This window comes from Pogoniulus pusillus, chromosome 28 (genome assembly GCF_015220805.1).
Source record: "Pogoniulus pusillus isolate bPogPus1 chromosome 28, bPogPus1.pri, whole genome shotgun sequence".
Taxonomy (NCBI): domain Eukaryota; kingdom Metazoa; phylum Chordata; class Aves; order Piciformes; family Lybiidae; genus Pogoniulus; species Pogoniulus pusillus.
In genome coordinates this window covers 4,878,644-4,902,749 of record NC_087291.1, presented here as the reverse complement: position 1 = coordinate 4,902,749, position 24,106 = coordinate 4,878,644, and the positions used below count along the sequence as shown (strand labels likewise).

The window sequence follows — 24,106 nt, the reverse complement described above, 5'->3', positions numbered from 1 at the left end:
GAGATGAAATGGAAGGCAACAGCAGCAGTCACAGCTCTGAGTTTGCATCTCAGGTATCAAGACTTGCCTCTACCCTGGTCTACTGAACAAGCATAATACCCACTTTGGAAATCACAGCATCACAGGGTGTTAGGGGTTGGAAGGCGCCCAAGGAGATCATCAAGTCCAGCCCCTCTGCCACAGCAGGACAATGCTATCTAGCACAGATCACAGAGGAACACATCCAGACAGGCCTTGAAAGTCTCCAGAGAAGGAGACCCCACAACCTCTCTGGGGAGCCTATTCCAGTGCTCTCTGACCCTTACAGTAAAGAAGTTCCCCCTTGTGTTGAGGCAGAACCCCTTGTGCTGCAATTTACAACTGAAAGCTATCTGGCAAGTTAAACAAAAAGCGTTGATGCTTGAAGCTAGTCTTCACTGCTTTGAATGCTGCCTCCAGCACCTGGAGTGACAGAGAAAGGATGTGAAGCATCACACTACCAAATTTGGCTCACACTGAACTTACCACAAGATACAAACCAAATTTGTCAAGAATCTTAATATTTAGAGAAAGATCTTCCAGGCTTGGTCATGAACGTATTAAACTTATTTTATATTAAATGCACATTGAATCTGCTTACCCAGAATATCCAAAGCTGCTATAGCAATTGTCAACACCAATTTTAACTCATTTCTGAAAGACATGTATTCTCTAGTTTTAGGGGGGAAAAAAGCTCTTTTTTGTTAGTTTTTCTGAGTAACAAAACATAGATATTCCCAACATTACATAGGTCAGTAGAACGAGTTTAATATAACTCTTTAGTATAGCATTACAATGTGATTCTTTTCTTAATTTCACCAAGTGGAATGACCTTGATAAAACCTATGACAAGCAGTCTAAACACTTGAAAATGTTCAAATCATATAACCATCCCTGCACACATGAAAAAAAGTAAGCTACCAGAAGCACAAGTATCTACTTCTCAACTCTTTTTGACAGTTCCAAAATTCAGGCACACATCCAAAAGAACTTTCTGCCCCATGTCTGGTCAGTAAAGAAATTGAGGTTAACCTTTAATTTTTAATGTCACCTGCAGCCAGTGACTGCTTTTTCTAATGCAAGTGACAGATAAACAGCAAAACACTCCCAAGATGATACACAAAGCACCACACACCATAAGTGCATTTTTATTTTTATACCAACTCAATTTCTCAAATGGATAACCAATGTTCCTACTAATTTACATTAGGAATTGAGTGAGGCATGAAAATTGTTCTGATGCATAGGCTCTAATGTACTGCGCAGTGTTCTGTGCTTTACTGCAACACTAAAGAAAACTAACTACACCTAAAAGGTACAGAAAGCATAAATACCAAAATCAAGCACATATATGCCTTAAAAAAATCACTTCAGAAAGGGCTTTAGATTATCAAAAGCAGCATGAAGGAAAATTTGTTCCAAGCTTCACTCTCTGGAACTGGTGTTTTTCTGCAGAGCAGTACTGGTACTCTGTATCTACACATCTACACTGACAGCATTTCAACTTCCTCTATCCTTTACACAGCTCAGTAGCATCACCTTAACGTTTGCAAGGTGATTTCAAACTAAACAGAGGGAATATGGCAAATTAAGGTAATATAAACTAGCTCTTTAAGGCAAAATTGGCAAGTCTTTAAGAGAAAACACTGTATCATTACTAAACACTGCCATGTTGTTAATGTAAAGAGAGGTTTGAATTAGTGAATTGTCCCTCCAGCTTGGAACTTAAAGCATATTATGGGAGAAAGAAAAGCTCCCACTGACACTGTCTATGTTTCACCAGTTCTGCGGACAGCAGATTTCAGTACAGCTATTTGTCACTTTTAAAACCAAATACTACAGTCAATATATTCCCTTGTCTTTTAAAACAGAATGTAGTGAACAGGGGAGAAAAGCATTTACATTTCTAAAGTAAAGTAGTTTTTTCTTTCTTTAAAGAAAGAGTATTGAAAATAATTTTTAGGCATTATTTTCCTAAATGCTAAACCTGACAATGACTTTGATGGAAATGAGGCAAACACAAATTGTCTGTTGTTTTGTTGTTTTTTTTGAGAAAAAGAAGATATAAATATCAACTCACATAGAGGCAGGTCCTCAAACACAAAGGAGACAGTTGTGCTTTGAATGGTACTCTCTGCACATTCGACAGTCAAGCAACAATGAGGAACTTGGAGTAGCAGTCCTGGTACCAGGCTCCTGAAAATGACCTTTGGAAAAAGAATAAAAATGCTTAATAAAAAAAAAAAAAACCAACACTGAAAAGCTTTGAGTTTTTGTTTGACCTGAAGAGATTCAATTGACATAAGGCAATAGATTTCTTCTAGAAATTTCCATAGAACAAGAACTCAAGTGATTGAACTCGTGGGTTTTTTTCCAAGTAATATTCCATATAACCATGTAAAAGGAAAGATGGAAGCAACACATTAGCTAAGTCCACATGGTTCACAAAGACTTATAGAATCACAGAATAGCAGGGGTTGGAAGGGACCTCTGGAGATCATCTAGTCCAACTCCCCTGCTAAAGCAGATTGCACAGAAATGCCTCTTGTGGTTTTGAGTATCTCCAGAGAATGAGTCTCCATGACCACTCTGGGCAACCTGTTCCAGTGTTCTGTCATCCTCACAGAAAATAACTTTTTCCTTATCACAGAATCACAGAATATATCTAATTGGAAGAGACCTCTAAGATCACCCAGTTCAACCCTTGACCCAGCGTGGAAAGGTTAACACTAAAAATCATGTCCCTGTGTGCCAGGTCCACATACTGCTTAAACACCTCTAGGGGCAGTGACTCCACTGCTGCCCTGCACAGACCAGTTCAATATTTGACAACTGCCAGGGTTTCAGTTTGTCCAGTCACTGCCCAGTCACTGACTACTGTTAAAGGAGTCTGGCCTCATCTTCTTGACACCCATCATCTAGACATTTATGAACACTGATGAGATAACCTCAGTCTTTGACAGGGTAAAAGGCCTCTGGGTCATTCAGCCTTTCCTCATGAGATACTCCACTCCTCTAATCATCTTCATAGTCCTTCACTGGACTCTCTTCAGTAGTAGGAGGTCCTTGTCTTTACTGAACTAAAGAGCCCAGAACTGGAGACAATACTCCAGCTTGACTAGAGCAAACTAGAGGGGGAGGAGATTCTCCCTTCACCTGCCAGTAATGCTCTTCTTAATGCACCCCAAAGTACCATTGGCCCTCTTGGCCAAAGGGGCACAGGGCTGGCTCATGGCTAACATGTCATCCACCAGGACTCAAATCTACCTTTTTCAATTCATTTTTAAGATTAAAATAATGGTAGAGAGACAACAACCTGAACATTACTGAAAGCTTCTTCAGTATCCAACCTGAAATTTCAATCAGCATACAATTCTTGGCTACTCTACAGCATTACTTTCAATTCCTCCTCCTCTGACTGAACTTCTTAAAAAAATATTTTACAAATTTCAGTACCTTGATATTGTTAATCATAGAATCAGCCAGGTTGGAAGAGAGCTCCAAGATCATACAGACCAACCTAGCACCCAGCCATGGCCAGTCAACCAGACCATGGCACTAAGTGCCTCAGCCAGGCTTTTCTTCAACACTTCCAGGGATGGTGACTCCACCACCTGCCTGGGCAGCCCATTCCAATGCCAATCACTTTCTCTGGGAAGACTTCCTCCTAACATCCAGCCTAGACCTGCCCTGGCACAGCTTGAGACTGTGTCCCCTTGTTCTGTTGCTGATTGCCTGGCAGAAGAGACCAACCCCACCTGGCGACAGCCTCCCTTCAGGTAGTTGCAGACAGCAGTGAGATCATCTCTGTGCCTCTTCTCCAGGCTAAACAACCCCAAGTATTTTCAAGGAAGTGTTTCATTCAATATTAATGAGATCCCCCAAAATTGTACAACGTTCTGTAACACACTACAGCAAGTTATAAACACACTAAATACATTCAAGGCTATGACGCCAAGGAAAAGATAACAAATTAAATTCCAGCAACTGCCATCTCATTTTAACTCTCTTTTAATAGCTCAACAATGAACCTGTAAATAATAATGATAATTTCTTTAAAATTCAATAAAAACCCTCTCTTTGAAACATGCTTATGCAGAATTTTTTAAACTACTGTGAGAGAATTAAAATCTATGCACATGAAAATGGGATACATAAAATATGTTTTCCCATTAAAAACATGCAAAGTTAATAGCTTTGAACTGGTAACAGCATTTCCCCTTCTGCTTGAGCATGTCCAGAGAAGGGAGACGAGGCTGGGGAGAGGCCTTGAGCACAGCCCTACGAGGAGAGGCTGAGGGAGCTGGGATTGGTTAGCCTGGAGAAGAGGAGGCTCAGGGGTGACCTCATTGCTGTCTACAACTACCTGAGGGGAGGTTGTGGCCAGGAGGAGGTTGCTCTCTTCTCTCAGGTGGCCAGCACCAGAACGAGAGGCACAGCCTCAGGCTGTGCCAGGGGAAATTTAGGCTGGAGGTGAGGAGAAAGTTCTTCCCTGAGAGAGTCATTGGACACTGGAATGGGCTGCCCGGGGAGGTGGTGGAGTCGCTGTCCCTGGAGCTGTTCAAGGCAGGATTGGATGTGGCACTTGGTGCCATGGTCTGGCCTTGAGCTCTGTGGTAAAGGGTTGGACTTGATGATCTGTGAGGTCTCTTCTAACCTTGGTGATACTGTGAAAACCTGTTTCTAGTGTTTCCATCAGAAGAACCTAAGAACATTCAGACTCATTTAAAAAAAACAGTCCTAGAAGACACTGATTTTCAGGTAAGTACTCAAAAGAGCTCCTGTAATCTGACCACTGTTGTCCAAACAAATTCAATAGCATTCAGAAAAAGATCCTTGCTTTGAAGGAATAAATTTGGGGATTTCTTTTTAAGACACTAAATTAAATAAAACTGTGTACACATGAGTATATGAAACAGTTCCAATTAAAGAGTGGTTCTGGGTTTGGGGGTTTTTGGTTTGTTTTCACTTGAATTAACATTTTGGTTGCAGTATACTAGCATATAAATGTACTCTTATTGTAAGGTATACTTGGTGTTATTAAGCCTGGCATTAAATTTTGTAACAAGATGTAATATCTCTAATTCAAGAGGGCTCAGTGTATTCCTGTATTACTTATTAATATGTTAAGTGAATGTATGGACAATTGATTTCAACAAGGTTTTGTGATTAAAACCTATGACAAAGTACAGTTTTCAAATTACATAGTCCATTTGTCATAACTGCTGCTCTTCCCAATTTCTATAGGTGTTAACAAATTAAGTCTTACTGACTAAAGTCCTATGAGGACAGACTGAAAGAGTTGGGGCTGTTAAGTCTGGACAAGAGGAGGCTCAAGGGTCACCTTATTGTGGCCTTCCAGTACATGAAGGGGGCCTCCAAAAAAGCTGGGCAGGGACTCTACAGGATATCAGGGAGTGACAGGACTGGGAGGTATGAAGCAAAGGTAGAGGTGAGGAGGAAGATGTTGAGCATGAGAGTGGTGAGAGCCTGCAATGGGTTGCCCAGGGAAGTGGTTGAGGCCCCATCTCCGGAGGCATTTAAGTCCAGGCTGGATGGGGCTCTGGCCAGCCTGATCTAGGGTAGGGAATCCCTGGGCATGGCAGGGGGTTGGAACTAGATGATCCTAGTGGTCCCTTCCAACCCTGACTGATTCTACAATCCTAAATAAAGAACAGTAGCCAATCCAGAATTTAAAGCCAATTATCAGCATCATATACACACAGCCATTAGCAAAGTATCCCTACTGCTTTTCTTTGCTATTCTGTTTTCCCATTTCCTTCTTTTGCTTTTCAAACCCTTTGTGGTGGGTTGGGAACTACTCCACACACACCAAAAAGATTTACCAGACCATCTCAGAGAGCTTGGAAGTAAGATAAAGTTACATTTCACAGCAAAGCTAAATTTACAAGCATAAATACACCATTTACAACTATAGACAATTTAGAAACAATACAGAAATCCAATCTTCCCCCACGCAGGCAAAGAAAGGTCAGAAGGGGCCAGCACCACCCTCTCTCTCCCCAGATAGAAAACAACCAGCAAAACTCATGTTATCTGGTCAGCCAAGGTCAGTGGACAAGGTTAGAAAGAGAAGTGAAGGAACAGCAAACAGATCCAGTGCCCATGAGCCAAGAAGAAAGAATTGTTTGTGTATTGTGTTTTCACACCTTTTAGCAAACCAATGAATGATATAGACTTTATCATTATTATTCTTTTACATCTTATGACCTAATTTAGTTAGATTCTGCACTGAACTCTCAGGAAGGGACCTGGGGGTACTGGTAGATAGTAGCTGAAGATGAGGCAGCAGTGTGCCCAGGTGGCCGAGAGAGCCAATGGCATCCTGGCCTGCATCAGGAACAGTGTGGCCAGCAGGACAAGGGAGGTTATTCTGCCCCTGTACTCAGCACTGCTCAGGCCACACCTTGAGTGCTGTGTCCAGTTCTGGGCTCCTCAATTCAAGAGAGATGTTGAGGTGCTGGAAGGTGTCCAGAGAAGGGCACCAAGGCTGGTGAGGGTTCTGGAACACAAATCCTATGAGGAGAGGCTGAGGGAGCTGTGGGTGTGCAGCCTGGAGAAGAGGAGGCTCAGGGGTGACCTCATTGCTCTCTACATCTACCTGAAGGGAGGTTTTAGCCAGGTGGGGTTGGTCTCTTCTCCCAGGCAACCAGTAAAAGAACAAGGGGACACAGTCTCAAGTTGTGCTGGGGGCAGTATAGGCTGGATGTTAGGAGGAAGTTCTTCACAGAGAGAGTGATTGGCATTGGAATGGGCTGCCCAGGGAGGTGGTGGAGTCACCATCCCTGGGGGGCATTGAAGAAAATCCTGGATGAGGCACTTAGTGCCATGGTCTAGTTGACTGGATAGGGCTGGGTGCTAGGTTGGCCTGGATGACCATGGAGGTCTCTTCCAACCTGGTTGATTCTATGATTCTATGAATGTACCACTTTCTCTTATTAGAATATTCCAACCAGCTTTACACTACCACACCCTCTTTCCCACATTTTCCCCATCAAGAAACCAAAGCCAGCAAATAAAAGACAGTGGATACATATATTTGCAGAGGACTTATTAGAGTGAGAGCAAAGTCTTTTACCAAAGTAATAATGAATGATAACAAATGTATTGCTCAAGTATCACAAGTCAATTCAGACACAGCTAGATGCAACCTGTGACTGGTTTGCTTAGAAAGATCAATATATTTTTCATATCAATCCAGTAAATTCTCAGTGAAACAGAAGCATTCCCAGTAGATGGCTTAAATAAAGTTTATGCAGCAAAAGAAACAGAAAATACTACTCTGTGCAAGTTCTGAAAACAGAGGTGATGAAAAGGTATTTCATACCAGGTCAGCACAAGGATTTTCACATCATTCATACAGTTGTGATATTAGTTTACAAGAAGTTACGCTGTAGAATGGTCTCTATCCCTGCACTGATGATTTTTGGTTATAAATGAGTCAAGAAGGGGGAAAGCATGTCTTCCCCATGGAAGCATTATGAGTACCTGAAACCAAAAGACTGATTGTGCATCTGGAGAAAATTTTATCAATGAAAAGTAAGAAACAAAATAACTTGATTAACTGAACTAGAGAGTATGAGTAAGCAGAAACAGGGAAGAAACTGCATGTATTTTAGCAAAGGTGATGGACATCCTCATGTAGGCTACTGACTTTGAGAGATCTGTATCAGACATTTCTGGAACTTAAATGGGAACCACACAAATCAATAGTATGGTAAAGGTAAGCAACCATCTGCCAAACTTACTAAGCATCATTTACATGCTAGAGACTTCCAAATGTCAACGCAGAACTTTCCTCAGCTGTGTAGATACCAGCATATCCACACAGGATGGAGTAAGAGTTCTTTACCATATCATATCATGCAATAGCAGAAGCTTCCTAACAACTAGATTTACTCCCATGTTGAAACAAGTAGGTACCACAAAGGAAATATTTTAACTTGAACTTTCAAACAAAAATGTTTAAGAATACTAAATTTTGCAACTAACAAAAGAGGCACAACAGTACACACTTTCCAAGGGGGGATTTTATGTTTCCCATGGCCTACTTGTCCTAAAATTATCACAGTATCACCAAGGTTGGAAGAGACCTCATAGATCATCAAGTCCAACCCTTTAACACAGAGCTCAAGGCCAGATCATGGCACCAAGTGCCACGTCCAATCCTGCCTTGAACAGCCCCAGGGACGGCGACTCCACCACCTCCCCGGGCAGCCCATTCCAGTGTCCAATGACTCTCTCAGGGAAGAACTTTCTCCTCACCTCAAGCCTAAATCTCCCCTGGTGCAGCCTGAGGCTGTGTCCTCTTGTTCTGGTGCTGGCCATCTGAGAGAAGAGAGCAACCTCCTCCTGGCCACAACCTCCCCTCAGGTAGTTGTAGACAGCAATGAGGTCACCCCTGAGCCTCCTCTTCTCCAGGCTAACCAATCCCAGCTCCCTCAGCCTCTCCTCATAGGGTTGTGCTCAAGGCCTCTCCCCAGCCTCGTTGCCCTTCTCTGGACACGCTCAAGCATCTCAATGTCCCTCCTAAACTGGGGGGCCCAGAACTGAACACAGTACTCAAGGTGTGGTCTAACCAGTGCAGAGTCCAGGGGCAGAATGACCTCCCTGCTCCTGCTGGCCACACCGTTGCTGATGCAGGCCAGGATGCCACTGGCTCTCTTGGCCACCTGGGCACACTGTTGGCTCATGTTACTACTTGGAAGACTGAGAAGACAAAAAATCCCCATTGCTTTGCACTTGTTCTCAGTAAGTCTTACCTCACTATTCTTTCAACATGTATGAAACTTGTATCACTTAGGCAGTCAGTGGGAGAGAAAGGGAGTGGAAACAAATAAACTAGCTGAACTTTGCTATTCACTGTTCTTCCTCCCCCAACACTGTTTCCCTCAAAACCCCAGGAATGACATAACTAAGAATAAACGTAGCAAAAAAATTACCTTGATATTTCACTGTTTCAGTAAATACATTTGATTCTCTCTCTTCGTGATCTAGTGGTGTTTGGAAGATCTGTGCTGGACCTAAAACTGAACCTTTTTCACACAGTCCTTCCATGAAAGCAAGTAAGCTTCATATTCTGCTTTAATTCTGAATAACCACATGGTCCCTTTTTTATATCTGTTCATCATAATTCTGTACCAGGCTTAAAACTTAAGAATACTAAAGCTGACATCAAGCTGTGCTTAAAGTATCTTGAGAACAATCCATTTAAAATCAGAATATGTGGCATGCTAATAGTATGGAATTCAGTTACTGAAGAGAGTCCAGGAATGTCCCACTTCTGCACTGCTTCTCAGGTATACATATGGGCTGCCCAGGGAGGTGGTGGAGTCGCCGTCCCTGGAGCTGTTCAAGGCAGGATTGGACGTGGCACTTGGTGCCATGGTCTAGCCTTGAGCTCTGTGCTAAAGGGTTGGACTTGATGATCTATGAGGTCTCTTCCAACCTTGGTGATACTGTGATACTGTAATATGCACAAAAGAGCATCTTAAGATGCCAGAAGCTGAGTAAGATACTCACTTGCATAGGTCTATTAAATCTGTGAATGCAGGAGCTGCTGCATTTCGCAGTCTATTATTTATATGACAGAATGAAGATCTGAAAACATGAAATATAGCCTTAAATTATTCACTTATTCTTTCACAAAAGAAGAATCCGTCAATCTAACACTAAAAGACTTCAAGCATATTTCTAAAGGTTTCATGAAAATTGCCTTATTTATCAAAACTTTATTCCCTTCGTTTGTTCATTAAATACTGTAGCTTTGCATTAAGGTCAAGCAGTGTCAACCAATTACTGCTGTTAGAAAAATTCTACTTTCTTAATACTCAAAGAAACCACAGTGCACAGTAAATTATTTTAATAGGTAAACTGAACACTGTTTACCCAAAATATATTTCAACCATGAAAATGTATTTTAAGGGTTTCCTATCAACAATCAGTTATGGTACTATTTATTAGCACAGCCACATTAAGCATGATTTTTTTTTCTTTGCCTGCTTAAATGTCAGCCATATAAAAAATGCACAACTATTTTAGCATATTCAGCAAAATTCTGTTCCTAGCTCATACAAAAAAAAAACCCCAAAAAAAAGTAACAAAAATTAAGTGACCTATAAAGCAAACTGAAAGGTAAAAGATAAAACACTGAATTTTAAAGAGACAATATCAATTGGTATAAACATTCTGCCTTCTGTCCTGATTTTCTGTTGGTGGAAGAGTTTGGCTCATATGACAGAACTGAAAGAAAAAGAAACCCATTCTGCTTTCACTGCTCTTAATTTTACAGTTTTATTTTAAAGTAAAATTCTTCATCTTGCAGTACATATATATCTATATTTTATATCTATCTATATATTTGATAGCTATCTATATTATAGCTCTATCTAGAAATTTTATATCTAGCTAGTTTAGATCTACCTATCAATATTTTAGATCTAGCTATTTTAGATATATCTGTATTTTATATCTTGCCATTTTAGATCTATCTATATATTTTAGATATATCTATATTTTAGATCTAGCTATATATATTTTAGATTTAGCTATTTTTATATCTATCTAGATATTTTAGATCTAGCTATAATATATTTTAGATCTGGCTATAATATATTTTAGATCTAGCTATATTTTAGATCTAGCTATATATATTTTAGATTTAGCTATTTTATATCTATCTAGGTATTTTAGATCTAGCTATAATATATTTTAGATTTAGCTATATATATTTTAGATTTAGCTATTTTATATCTATCCAGATATTTTAGATCTAGCTATAATATATTTTAGATTTAGCTATTTTATATCTAGCTAGATATTTTACATCTAGCTATAATATATTTTAGATCTAGCTATATATATTTTAGATCTAGCTATATATATATTAGATTTAGCTATTTTATATCTAGCTAGATATTTTACATCTAGCTATATTTTAGATCTAGCTATATATATATTAGATTTAGCTATTTTATATCTAGCTAGATATTTTACATCTATCTATAATATATTTTAGATCTAGCTATATATATATTAGATTTAGCTATTTTATATCTAGCTAGATATTTTACATCTAGCTATAATGTATTTTAGATCTAGCTATATATATTTTAGATTTAGCTATTTTATATCTATCCATATATTTTAGATCTAACTATAATATATTTTAGATTTAGCTATTTTATATCTATCTAGATATTTTAGATCTAGCTATAATACATTTTAGATCTAGCTATATATATTTTAGATCTAGCTATTTTATATCTACTATACTATATTTTATATCTAGCTATATATATTTCAGATCTAGCTATATATATTTTAGATCTAGCTATTTTATATCTACTATACTATATTTTATATCTAGCTATATATTTTAGATCTATCTATATATATATTTTAGATCTAGCTATTTTATATCTACTATACTATATTTTATATCTAGCTATATATATTTTAGATCTATCTAGCTATTTTCTATCTAGATATTCTATATCTAGCTATATTTTATATCTAGCTATAATATATTTTCTATCTACCTAGATATTTTAGATCTATCTATCTTTTATATCTATATATATTTTTTATATCTATCTGTACTCAAGAAAAGACTGGATGAGGCACTCGGTGCCATGGTCTAGTTGACTGGATAGGGCTGGGTGCTAGGTTGGACTGGCTGATCTTGGAGGTCTGTTCCAACCTGGTTGATTCTATGATTCTATGATAATGAATGATGGATTTTAAGTAGTTACACACAAATGTATTAAACACCAAAAAAGTCCACCCATGGGCCATTACACCAAACACAAAAGACAGTCATTTAGGATAAAAGGATTTCAGGAAGATATTTTAGGGCAGCAAATTGGAATAGTGTGCCCTTTGTCTTAATACAAGCTTCTCCCCAGCCCAAATTAATGGCCTGTGGTTCAAAAGGCTAGGATGATGATTTTAGTATGGAATCATACCAATCTTTACACTTAACATAAGCAAAAATTTGTATCACATTTTCATTTGGAACTGACCTGTTCTGTTTCCAGTTCCATTGAGTACCCAACATGTGGTGAAAGAACACTTAATTTTGAATCTTACTGCTATGATCCCAACTATGCTTTCCTAAAGTTACTAGACAAGCGAAACCAAAGAAAACTTCTACACATCCTGCCAGCTTGTCTCACTAGAAAAGAAGTTTTCAGTCATGTCCTGTATCAGTGATCAATGGGACCTACAATGATACAAGAAACAAGTATCACTGCTACAAACAAGTAGGACAGGAAATAAGTAGCAAAAGCAACAAAAAACAAAGCCTAAAAAGAGGCTAGGGATGAAGAGATATATATAGACTCACAGAGTGCTTTGGGTTGGAAGGAACCTTTAGAGGTCATCTAGTCCAACACCTCTGCAGTCAGCAAGGACATAACAGAGTTCAATCTGTTGGTTCCTTATTTCTAAGAGATCAGAACAAAGAAAACCAAAATAGATAGGAAAGAAAACAAGCAAGCAACTAAACTTAGAGCAAGCCCTCTCCTGCCTCTCTCAGTGGGATAAGTACCATTTACAAGCTCCAATTTACCAGTGAAAGCTGAACTGATTTTAGAACTCATTATTGTACAACCACCAAATTTCTAGATGATATAAGAAGACTAAAAAAACCCTCATACAGATGTCTTCAAACTCATCTCAATTACTTCACTGGAAAATGAGTATTAACTGGCTTCATGGATGAGAGGTAACAGTAACCAGCCTGAAATTAATTTTTGTGAATGTGCTGCATCATCATTGACATTATAAGAAAATACTGTCCATAATCACACAAAAGCAGACACAAAAATGATTGAAATCTGACAGTAGTTGTTCTTGAAAAGGAAATTTTCAACATCTATATTTCAAATGGATTTCAACAAACATCTGCTTGGATCTGTTTCTGTCTGATATTTTCACAACATTCCTAGGACTGGAAGACAGTATGGTTCTACCATCAGCAGAGAATACAATGCTGGAAGAAATTAGCAGCATGTCAAAAGACAAGATTTGATTTCCAAATGTTATTGAAAAATGAGAGCTATGGTCTGGAATCATATAGGTGATTCAGAATAGAACAGAATAGAATCAATCAGGTTGAAAAAGACCTCCAAGATCATCCAGTCAAACCTATCATCCAGTCTTTTTTTGAACACCTCCAGGGACAGCAACTCCACTGTCTTCCTGGGCAGCCCATTCCAAAGGCAAATCACTCTTTCTGGCAAGAACTTCCTCCTAATATCAAGCCTATACCTTCCCTGACAATAAAGACAAATCTAAAGTGTTGTATTTAGAAAAGACACATCACAGACTTGAACACAAATCAGATCAGCAATAAAATAGTACACAGGGAATTAACAACATAACAATATGTAGAATCATAGAATCAGGCAGGGTTGGAAGGGACCACAAGGACCATTTAGTTTCAACTGCCCTGCCACGGGCAGGGACATCCTAACCTAGATCAGGCTGGACAGAGCCTGGATGTATATGTAATAGATTATATAATAGATTATAATATATTTATATTAATGGATAGAAAGGAATGCAAATCAGAAGAGTAAATTCGGTAGCATCTCTCAAAAGAACATCTCACTGACATACCTTGGCAAGCATGTGATGTGTATGTAGGTGTGCATGCATATATGCACACCCATGTTCTGTTTCCTGTCTCTTACTGTGCTTTGCACAGTTCTGACATCCTAATTCTTATAAATAGGAGGCAAATTCTGAAAAGCAGTGGAAGTGTGACATCTAGGAATGCTAGGCTATTTCACTCACTGGCGATTCTCAAGGAAAGGTTTGATCAGTGTACTTGATCCTGCTACAGGAAAGACTGAAATCTGTGATTTTCGAGGCAATACATTCCTTCAGTATCTGTATGTCTGCCACAGCCAACCACAGCAGGAGGCTGAAGAAAAAGAAAGGCTCTCTACATATGCCTTCAACAGTATAAGCTCTCTCACCTCCTATCTTCGGCCTTCCATATTCAAAACCATCACATTAATTTCCCTTGCTACCAGACAGGTGGAGAGAAGATTATTACTCTGCGTAGCTGCTTTTATGTTTTTTCAGCACGAGCCAATACTAGATTGAGCACATCTGTGGGTAACTTCTCCTGGTTAATCATGCTTTGGCAAAAATTACCTAGCATTTCACGGCAGGAAAAAAATGTATCATTGATCATTTTTATTTTCATGTTACATGTGTGCCCTTAAAAGGAGCAACACCAGTTTTATACATGAAAACTTAACAGACAAACAGCACAGCTGAAGAAATTACATCCTGAATTGCACAACACAAAAATAATAGTTTTCCCAAGCTGGCTTCTCAGCCATTGCACAGAGAGCTTTTAATTCCTCACCTTATCCTGTAATAACAAGGAAAATTGTTTGCAAAGTGAAAGTGGCATGCTAATCAACAGCTCTTCTGTGAAACAGAGAACAATCTTCAGCTTTATGGGACATGGCATTTCAATATAATGGATCAAAAGAAATTGATCTTCTGTACTGATTAAGCCATCCTTGTGAGGAATAAGCTCTGCTTTTCTAGATCCATCAGGTCTCCTGGATAATACTAGCCAGAAGTAGGAGATATGGAGGTGGAATGTAAGATAAGGAACAGGCTAGAGGCAAGAAGAGCTGTTATAATTATAGCTGGGAATACAGAATTTGTTAAAAGGAAGTCTACTGTATAATTACATTTGAAAATTTAGCAAGATGCCCAGAGGCTGGCTTGCAGCTGTCAGGAACTGGTAATGCTAGAGTTCTGCTCAGGAGGTAAGGACTACTGCAGCTAAGCACACCTCCCTTAGTTGAGCTGACTTCAGTAAGGTAAAAGGAATGACTTCCTCTCAAATCAGCAAGACTGCATAACACGTGAGATGATACATCTATTCCCTGTCAAAAGTGTTCAGAGATTGGGCAATCCTTTATGGGAGATTCACTATAAACCTGCTGGTTTCAAAACTACATTGAGTATTTTTTGAATGAGTGCCAGCAGTAGTGTTTTGTGAGTGGCCCATTTTGTTGCAGTTAAAATTCAGGGTTTTTTTAAGATATTCATTAATAATGAAATGAATCCTATCTAAAGCTTAACAGTGATTTGCATACAAAGTCCTAGTTCTTACTTTGGGTTATCCAGCCCAATCAAGTAGAAGCGAATGAGTGAAATGGAGACAGACTGAAAGATTGAAAAACAAAACCACACCCACAACCCTCTGTATCTGTTTCTTCCTTGGACTTAGAGCTGAAATGATCTTGCTACTGAAAACCAAACAGCAGACTACAAACATGCACCCAAAGCAGTAATTGCAGAGAAGCTGATCAAGTGTGAAATGTTATTAATCCATTTAGGAAAAAAACCATAGGATGTGCTAGTTGGAGACTAACTGGAATATTCTGATGAGAGAAATTAGAATATAGGCTGTGTCTATTATAAACAATCACAGAATCAAGCAGGTTGGAAGAGACCTCCAAGATCAGCCAGGCCAACCTAGCACCCAGCCCTATCCAATGAACCAGACCATGGCAATAAGTGCCTCATCCAGGCTTTGACTAAACACCACCAAGGATGGTGACTCCACCACCTCCCTGGGCAGCCCATTCCAAGATGCTAGTCTTGCATTAACTCTCTACAGGGTATCACAGTATCACCAAGGTTGGAAGAGACCTCATAGATCATCAAGTCCAACCCTTTACCACAGAGCTCAAAGCCAGACCATGGCACCAAGTGCCACGTCCAATCCTGCCTTGAACAGCCCCAGAGACAGTGATTCCACCACCTCCCCAGGCAGCCCATTCCAGTGTCCAATGACTCTCTCAGGGAAGAACTTTCTCCTCACCTCCAGCCTAAATCTCCCCTGGTGCAGCTTGAGGCTGTGTCCTCTCGTTCTGGTGCTGGCCACCTGAGAGAAGAGAACAACCTCCTCCTGGCCACAACCTCCCCTCAGGTAGTTGTAGACAGCAATAAGGTCACCCCTGAGCCTCCTCTTCTCCAGGCTAACCAATCCCAGCTCCCTCAGCCTCTCCTCGTAGGGCTGTGCTCAAGGCCTCTCCCCAGCCTCGTTGCCCTTCTCTGGACACACTCAAGCATCTCAATGTCCCTCCTAAACTGGGGGGCCCAGAACTGAACACAGCACTCAAGGTGTGGTCTAACCAGTGCAGAGTACAGGGGCAGAATGACCTCCCTGCTCCTGCTGACCACACCATTCCTGATGCAGGCCAGGATGCCACTGGCTCTCTTGGCCACCTGGGCACACTGCTGGCTCATGTTCAGGCGGGTATCAATCAGCACCCCCAGATCCCTCTCTGTCTGGCCGCTCTCTAGCGTATGGAGATCAAGCACACAAAGTCCTCAAAAAATGCAAGGTACCTGAAGTTGAGATTACTCCATAACATGTGCTAGAAGAGGCTAAAATGGAAACAAACATGATTTGATCATGGACAGTTGATCAGACAATATCCATCATTCCAAATCAACCCACACAGTGATCCTGTGAGGGTGACAATAAATACCCAGCACCCATATGGTGCCCATAGGCTTGCTGAGATATATAAAACCAAGAACATAAACACAGTTGCAGTGTCTCTCTGTTGCAGCTGGTGTCTGCACTTTTCTCCCTGGTCTGCTTTCTGTGTAACTAATCCATCTGCTCTCTAATCCCCCTGGCCAATCCTCCAAACTCACCGTGCGTGTAAGGCAAACTCTGGGATAAGGTAGGAGGGTGGAAAGGAAGTGGAAGGGTGGTTGGGAGCCCCTCCTGGACACTCTGGTTTCTGGGAGGGCTGTTGCGTTTCTGCATTACTTTTTAACTTGTATATGTCTGCCTATAGCTGTAAACACTGTAAATATCTGTTTGCATACTGTGCTAAGCTGTAAATATAAAGCTTCATTTCTTAATTACCAGCAGGCTGAGTTCAGTCTGGGTGATTTCACAAGGCGGGGGGGCAGGGAGGGAATGGGGGGGCAGGTGACACCCAAACCATCACACCATTGGAAAAAAAAAATCTCATTTTATAGGAAGTTAAGAATTCCACTTAAAAAAGAAAAAAGTATATTCTGCTACTTCAAATGTTGGCAAATTAAGTGCTTAGCACATTGAAAATTGTCACCAATTAGAAGTATTACAAAGTTTATGCAAAATCATATCTGAACAAAAAAGTTGAGCGAGAAACACAATACAGTCAGAAATGGGAACAGATTTGGAATTTTTTTTTCAATCAGCTACTATCTGGCAGTACTTCCAGGTCCCTCTCTGCCTGGCTGCTCTCAGCCACTCTGTCCCCAGCCTGTAGAGCTGCTTGGGGTTGTAGTGGCCAAAGTGCAGAACCCTGCACTTGGCCTTGTTATACCTCATCCCATTGGCCTCTGCCCACCCATCCAGCCTGTCCAGGTCCATATGCAGGGCTCTCCTGCCCTCCAACAGATCCACACCTGCTCCAGGCTTGGTGTCATCTGCAAAGTTACTGATGCTGGACTCAATCCCCTGGCCCAGATCATCAACAAAGATGTTGAACGGGACTGGGCCCAGCACTGATCCCTGGGGCACACCACCAGTGACAGCTGCCAAGTGGATTTGGCACCACCACTCTCTGGGCCTGGCCCTCCAGCCAGTTCTTGATCCATACCAGAGTAAATCTGCCCAAGCCAGGAGCTGCCAGCTGTGCCAGGAGCTTGCTCTGGCAGACAGTGTCAAAGGCTTTGCTGAAGTCCTTGTAGACTCCATCCACAGCCACGTTCACCAGGCAGGTAACCTGATTATAAATTTTGGTAGAATTCAAACTAATGTCTCATACTATCATAAATAGGAAATGAAAACCTCTAGAAGGAGGAACACAAACCCTATGAGGAGAGGCTGAGGGAGCTGGGGGTGTGCAGCCTGGAGAAGAGGAGGCTCGGTGGTGACCTCATTGCTGTCTACAACTACCTGAAGGGAGGCTGTAGCCAGGTGGGGTTGGTCTCTTCTCCCAGGCAACCAGCAACAGAACAAGGGGACACAGTCTCAAGTTGTGCTGGGGGCATTATAGGCTGGATGTTAGGAGGAAGTTGGCAGACAGAGTGATTGGCACTGGAATGGGCTGCCCAGGGAGGTGGTGAAGGCACCATCCCTGGAAGTGTTGAAGAAAAGACTGGATGAGGCACTGGGTGCCATGGTCTAGTTGACTGGCTGGGGCTGGGTGCTAGGTTGGCCTGGATGATCTTGGAGGTCTCTTCCAACCTGTGAGAAGAAACCACCTCTACCCTCTCCACAACTTCCCTTCAGGTAGCTGTGGACAGCAGTGAGATCTCCCCTCAGCCTCCTCTTTTTCACACTAACCATCCTCAGCTTCCTCAGTTGCTCCTCATAAGATTTATTCTCCAGGCCATTCCCCTGCCCTCCTCTGGACCTGCTCCAGCACCTTCACATCTCTCTTGTATTGCAGTGCCCAAAACTGAACACAGTACTCAATGTGTGGCCTCATCAAAGCTGAGTACATTTTGTCATATTTGTCTATATTACACTGTATCAGAGAACCAGTCAGGGTTGGAAGGGACCACAAGGAGCAGCCAGTTCCAAACCCCGTGCCATAGGCAGGGACACCCTACCCTAGAGCAGGCTGCCCACAGCCTCAGCCAGCCTGGCCTTAAACACCTCCAGCCGTGGGGCCTCAACCACCTCCCTGGGCAACCCATTCCAGCCTCTCACCACTCTCATGCTCAACAACTTCCTCCTCATGTCCAGACTGAATCTCCCCACTTCCAGCTTTGCTCCATTCCCCTACTCCAGTCACTACGTGATAGCCTAGAAAGTCCTTCTCCATCTTTTTTGCAGGCCCCATATATAATGCAGCTTTAAGGACTGCAATGATCCCTTGAGGAATATATAGAGGTAGTCAGTCCTCCCTCTAAAACATTATTGTGCCAGAAGAAAAGTGTTTTCTTTAAATGGTTAATCTTATGTACCAACAATTCCACAGTAAATTACAAGAAAGCAAACTACATTAAATTGCTGATAGTTGAATGTTCTTGCTGCTGCTCTTAACAAACAAAAGCCTTTAAACATCTTGAGATTGATTTTCAAAGACACAGAAGGTCCTATATGGAAGCTTTCTGTAGATTCTAATATTTAAGCCCACAAATCTATAAATCTAGGAGGCATGTTTACCTTTCTTTTAATGCACACACACAAAGAGAAAAAAGAAACCAACAAACCAACTCATAAAAACAAAACAGAACAAAGATAAGTCAGATTGACCTTCCTTGCTAGCACATAACACAGAATAATCACATTTGCAGAAAATACAGTCTTTGTAAGACATAAATCTTTTAAGCAAAAAAAGCTTATTTGGAAATAAAGTTTTCCAACAGAATTGGTTAAGTTCAAGTTCACTAACTACTGAAAAAAAAAATGAATGAAATGTGGCTTTGTTTCCACGTAGCCCTACTTCTGCAACTTGATCTTTCTAGCATGGCAAGTGTGGTGTGCAATCAATACTATTTTAACACACAGGAATGCACAACACTTTGATTGAGAAGTGCTGAAGACCAGACCCACTAAAGCTCAAAGGCTGTGAATTAAAAGACAGCTTGTTACATCTCTCTCAAAACCTGTTTCGACTCTGTGCATATCTGCACATATATAGAGGAGGCTGTCCTGTCTTTTAGATTAGAACTACACTGAAAGAGGGTAGTTGTCACTTTTGTGTTTAAGGTTAGGAGTTAAGACCTCCACTACAGGTATCCATAACATTTGAGCTTTCAACCTCTCTTTTTAGCACTTATCTATGTACCTAGCCACTGAATCCAGCAATTTTCAAAGGAAAAAGTAGCAAGTCACAATACCAGTAATCATTTTAAGTCAACATTTACTAGAGTGTTGAGACATATGACTGTTTCTTATGAGATTCAGGCTATCCATTCACCTTGAGTGCTGTGTCCAGTTCTGGGCTCCTCAATTCAAGAGAGATGTTGAGGTGCTGGAAGGTGTCCAGAGAAGGGCAACAAAGCTGGTGAGGGGCCTGGAACACAAACCCTATGAGGAGAGGCTGAGGGAGCTGGGGGTGTGCAGCCTGCAGAAGAGGAGGCTCAGGGGGGAACTCATTGCTTTCTACAACTACCTGAAGGGACATTGTAGCCAGGTGGGGTCTCTTCTCCCAGGCAACCAGCAATAGAACAAGGGGACACAGTCTCAAGCTATGCTGGGGTAGGTATAGGCTGGATGTTAGGAGGAAGTTGTTGGCAGAGAGAGTGAGTGGCATTGGAATGGGATGCCCAGGGAGGTGGTGGAGGCACCGTCCCTTGAGATCTTCAAGCAAAGCCTGGCTGAGGCACTTAGTGCCATGGTCTGGTTGGTTGGCTAGGGCTGGGTGCTAGGTTGGCCTGGATGATCTTGGAGGTCTCTTCCAACCTGATTGATTCTATGATTCTATGAAGACATTCATTAACATAATAGTACTTACAACAGGGAGAAAGCAGTCTATTGTTTATAAAATTGCTTTCAAGTATTTTATGTAGTTTGCCTCTATGCTTTTCCTCCTAAAATAGGGGATGTCAAAGAGCATACAAAAATTCCTACAATAAGGAAAGAAAAAAAAATGCACATTGTATAAGAAGTAGTAATAGGCAGAGACAACTTCACTAAGCTGTGACATCTGACATCTGGTAGACTATTATCATAATAAATGGGAAAAGTCGGTGAGATTCTGTCAACAGCAAGGTATGAAGATATGCATCTTCATCAGAATGACAAACATATCTGCCTTTAACAAATATAGGTCAAATTGAAATTCAAGTATCTATGAATTGAGTATTTTCACTTTATTTAATCCTCTTCCTAACAACTTCACTGAAGCATAAGATCTACTTTATAAGAGATGTGCATTTATGTAATTTAATTTGGTTTTAGTGACGATAAATTAAATTTGCTAATAATCAAAGGCTAAAAACTCGTAAGAAACAGCTTATTATTTTCCACACTTTGACAAACCACTTTAAGGAATCAAAATAATAACTTAGGTTGTCAAACATCAGTCTGAAACTGCTATACATTGACGTCTTACTCCTACTGATATCCTCATGCAGTTATCACATAGGTGTTGAGCTCTGCAGGTGGCCAGGTGACTGGTAAAATCACCGGTCTCCTGGGGATCATACTATGTGTTTGATGGTATGTGAGAGCTACAAAAACATTTCCTGTGTAATAGAAAGCCAGGGAAACAGTGCCCTTCTGAAGGTAGATCATGTTCCTGTAACTCATGGTAATACTTAGTTCAAACCTATGTATGTGTGTATGTAAGTAGCAAAAGTTTGAAGACACTAAGGGAACAGTCAACTCACAATGGAAAAGTAACTGGATAGGGATGATGTCAGTGAGCTGTGGCCAAGACTCCACTCTAGATGGTAGGTGTTGACAACTGTTCTTCAAAAAGCTGGCCAAGTCACAGCCTGCTGGAAGTGGTGAGAATGGCACTTGTACTTCAGAAGTACTGTTTACCTCTCGGTAATATAGGACAGTTGCAAAAGGAAAAGTAGGTTATAAATCATAGAATCTTAGAATCATAGAATCAACCAGGTTGGAAGAGATCTCCAACATCAGCCAGTCCAAACTAGCACCCAGCCCTAGCCAGTCAACTAGACCATGGCACTAAGTGCCTCAGCCAGGCTTTGCTTCAACACCTTCGGGGACAATGCCTCCACCACCTCCCTGGGCAGCCTATTCCAATGCCAATCACTCTCTCTGCCAACAACTTCCTCCTAACATCCAGCCTAGACCTACCCCAGCACAACTTGAGACTGTGTCCCCTTGTTCTATTGCTGGTTGCCTGGGAGAAGAGACCAACCCCACCTGGCTACAATGTCCCTTCAGGTAGTCGTAGACAGCAATGAGTTCCCCCCTGAGCCTCCTCTTCTCCAGGCTGCACACCCCCAGCTTCCTCAGCCTCTCCTCATAGGATTTGTGTTCCAGGCCCCTCACCAGCTTTGTTGCCCTTCTCTGGACACATTCCAGCACCTCAACATCTCTCTTGAATTGAGGAGCCCAGAACTGGACACAGCACTCAAGGTGTGTCCTGACCAGTGCTGAGTACAGGGGCAGAATAACCTCCCTTGTCCTGCTGGCCACACTGTTCCTGATGCAGGCCAGGATGCCATTGGCTCTCTTGGCCACCTGGGCACACTTAACACAGTGCTTTACCTATTTACAGGACTGAAATTTGATAAATGTTTACTGCTCTTCCACTCAGCAACAAAAGAGCAATAAACTACAATAACCCTGCCAGACTGGAAGTGGCAATGTCTGCGTGATCACAATTTCAGTTCCTAACTGTGGTTTTACAATTTGGTCATGTGCAAAATTGTGAGTAACGTATGTCCTGAACACCACCATCAACATACTCTGCTATGTAACACCTCATAACTTGGTTACTGACTAGTTTTGAAACTAAAAGATCCATCTGATACTCACTCTTCTGTCAGAGCACAGTTTTGCACCCTGAGCAGGTTCACATAAAGTAAGATTTGCACACAGCACGTTCCAAACACGCACAGCAGCTGTACTACAGGAAGATCCTCCTTTTGCTCTTAAAACTTTTCCATAGATGCCTTCTAGAAGAGTAGGGTCTTTGCACATTTCAGTAAAGTGAGCATTCAGCAAGCATGCACTGCCCATCAATCGAACTAGAAGCTGCAAAGAACTTGGAATAGCTCTGAACGAGCTGATAAAGACACACTTCTGACTTCACCAAGTTTCTCAGCAGAAGTAGCAAGTTTCTGACGCTGAAGGCAAGAATTTTTCAGTTCACATCAGTGGTTTTTCATGAAGTTTCTCTAAAAGATTTAGCAGAAGCATGGCTAAAGATGACTCACAGGAAAAAAATCATCTTTTTTTTTTAATGGACATGTTTTATAAGTTTTCAAGTCTAAAGTCCTCAGTGATTCCAATTACTGTTTGAGGTGGGAAGTATTAAAGTGAAAGACATATTTAGGCAGAGAGATACTTTAGGAGACAGTTACTACACTCAAAGCTTCAGGCTTGGATCTTGCTGGTAACACCACCTTCATCTTCTCATGCACATCGACTCAAGTTAGAGAGAAAGTCATAGACTGTGTGTTGACAGTAAAACCACATTAAGCTGCTACCCTAATATGATCATCATTAATACTACAACTCAATTAAAACAGCAGTTACACTGAGCTTAAGAAGATTTTAAAATAAAAAATGTAATTAAATACAGATGACTTTGGAGAACTGAAAAAATCAGAAAAGACACAATTATTAACTGCAACAAGAGAAACTAAAACACAGAAACTAAATGAATAGGATATGTGTACTTCAATATATTTCATGCCTTGTTTGCAGTTTTACAATCCAAATACAAAAACCAGTATCTCAAACTTGAGCCATGAAAGTTATCTACAATTATGAAAGTGTTACTATTTTAGAAATAAAAATGCAATCCAATCATTTGTGCTAGTTTGAGCCTAGCTAGAATGTTTTAGTGAGAAGAGTTAGATTATAGGCTGTGAAAAGGAAACAATGGTGATGTCTGCTGCACTCATAGGCTTGCTGAGATGGATAAGAACAAGAATATAAACATAGACAACAAAGTTGTTCTCTGGGCTCTGAGGCTGCATGAACTTCTGTCTAACCTAACCTGCCCTGCCATCTGTGTGACTAATCTTTCTGCTTCCTAACCCCCCTGGCCAAACTCTACCTTTGAATGTAAGGCAAAGTCTGGGGTAAGGTAGAGGTGTGGGAGGAAGGTGGAAGGATGGTTGGGAGCCTCTCCTGGGGACTCAGGTTTCTGGGAGGGCTGTTGTGTTTCTGTATTACTTTTTAACTTGTCTATTTCTGCATATACTGTAAATACCTGGTTGTATATTGTGCTAAGCTGTAAATATAAACCTTCATTCAATTTCCAGAGCTGCTGAGTCTAGTCTGGGTGATTTTACAAAGCGGGGGGGGGGGGGGGCAGGTAACACTCAAACCACCACATCATTAATGCTAGAAAGCATCAATTTAAACCCATCTACTTTCAGAGAAAGAAAACAAAACCCAAACAAATAATAA

At 41.0% G+C, this 24,106-nt stretch overlaps 1 protein-coding gene across 2 annotated transcripts in view; it reads right to left on the bottom strand.

Annotated features, from left to right (window-relative positions):
• The window catches only part of TBC1D5 (TBC1 domain family member 5), a 407,277-nt gene that overhangs the window by 322,240 nt on the left and 60,931 nt on the right, over window positions 1-24,106 (bottom strand). For both annotated transcript variants that reach the window (XM_064166927.1, XM_064166928.1), the window contains exon 3: window positions 2,099-2,225. The gene's annotated coding sequence lies outside the window, so the exon portion shown is untranslated. The remainder of the gene's footprint in view (window positions 1-2,098; window positions 2,226-24,106) is intronic.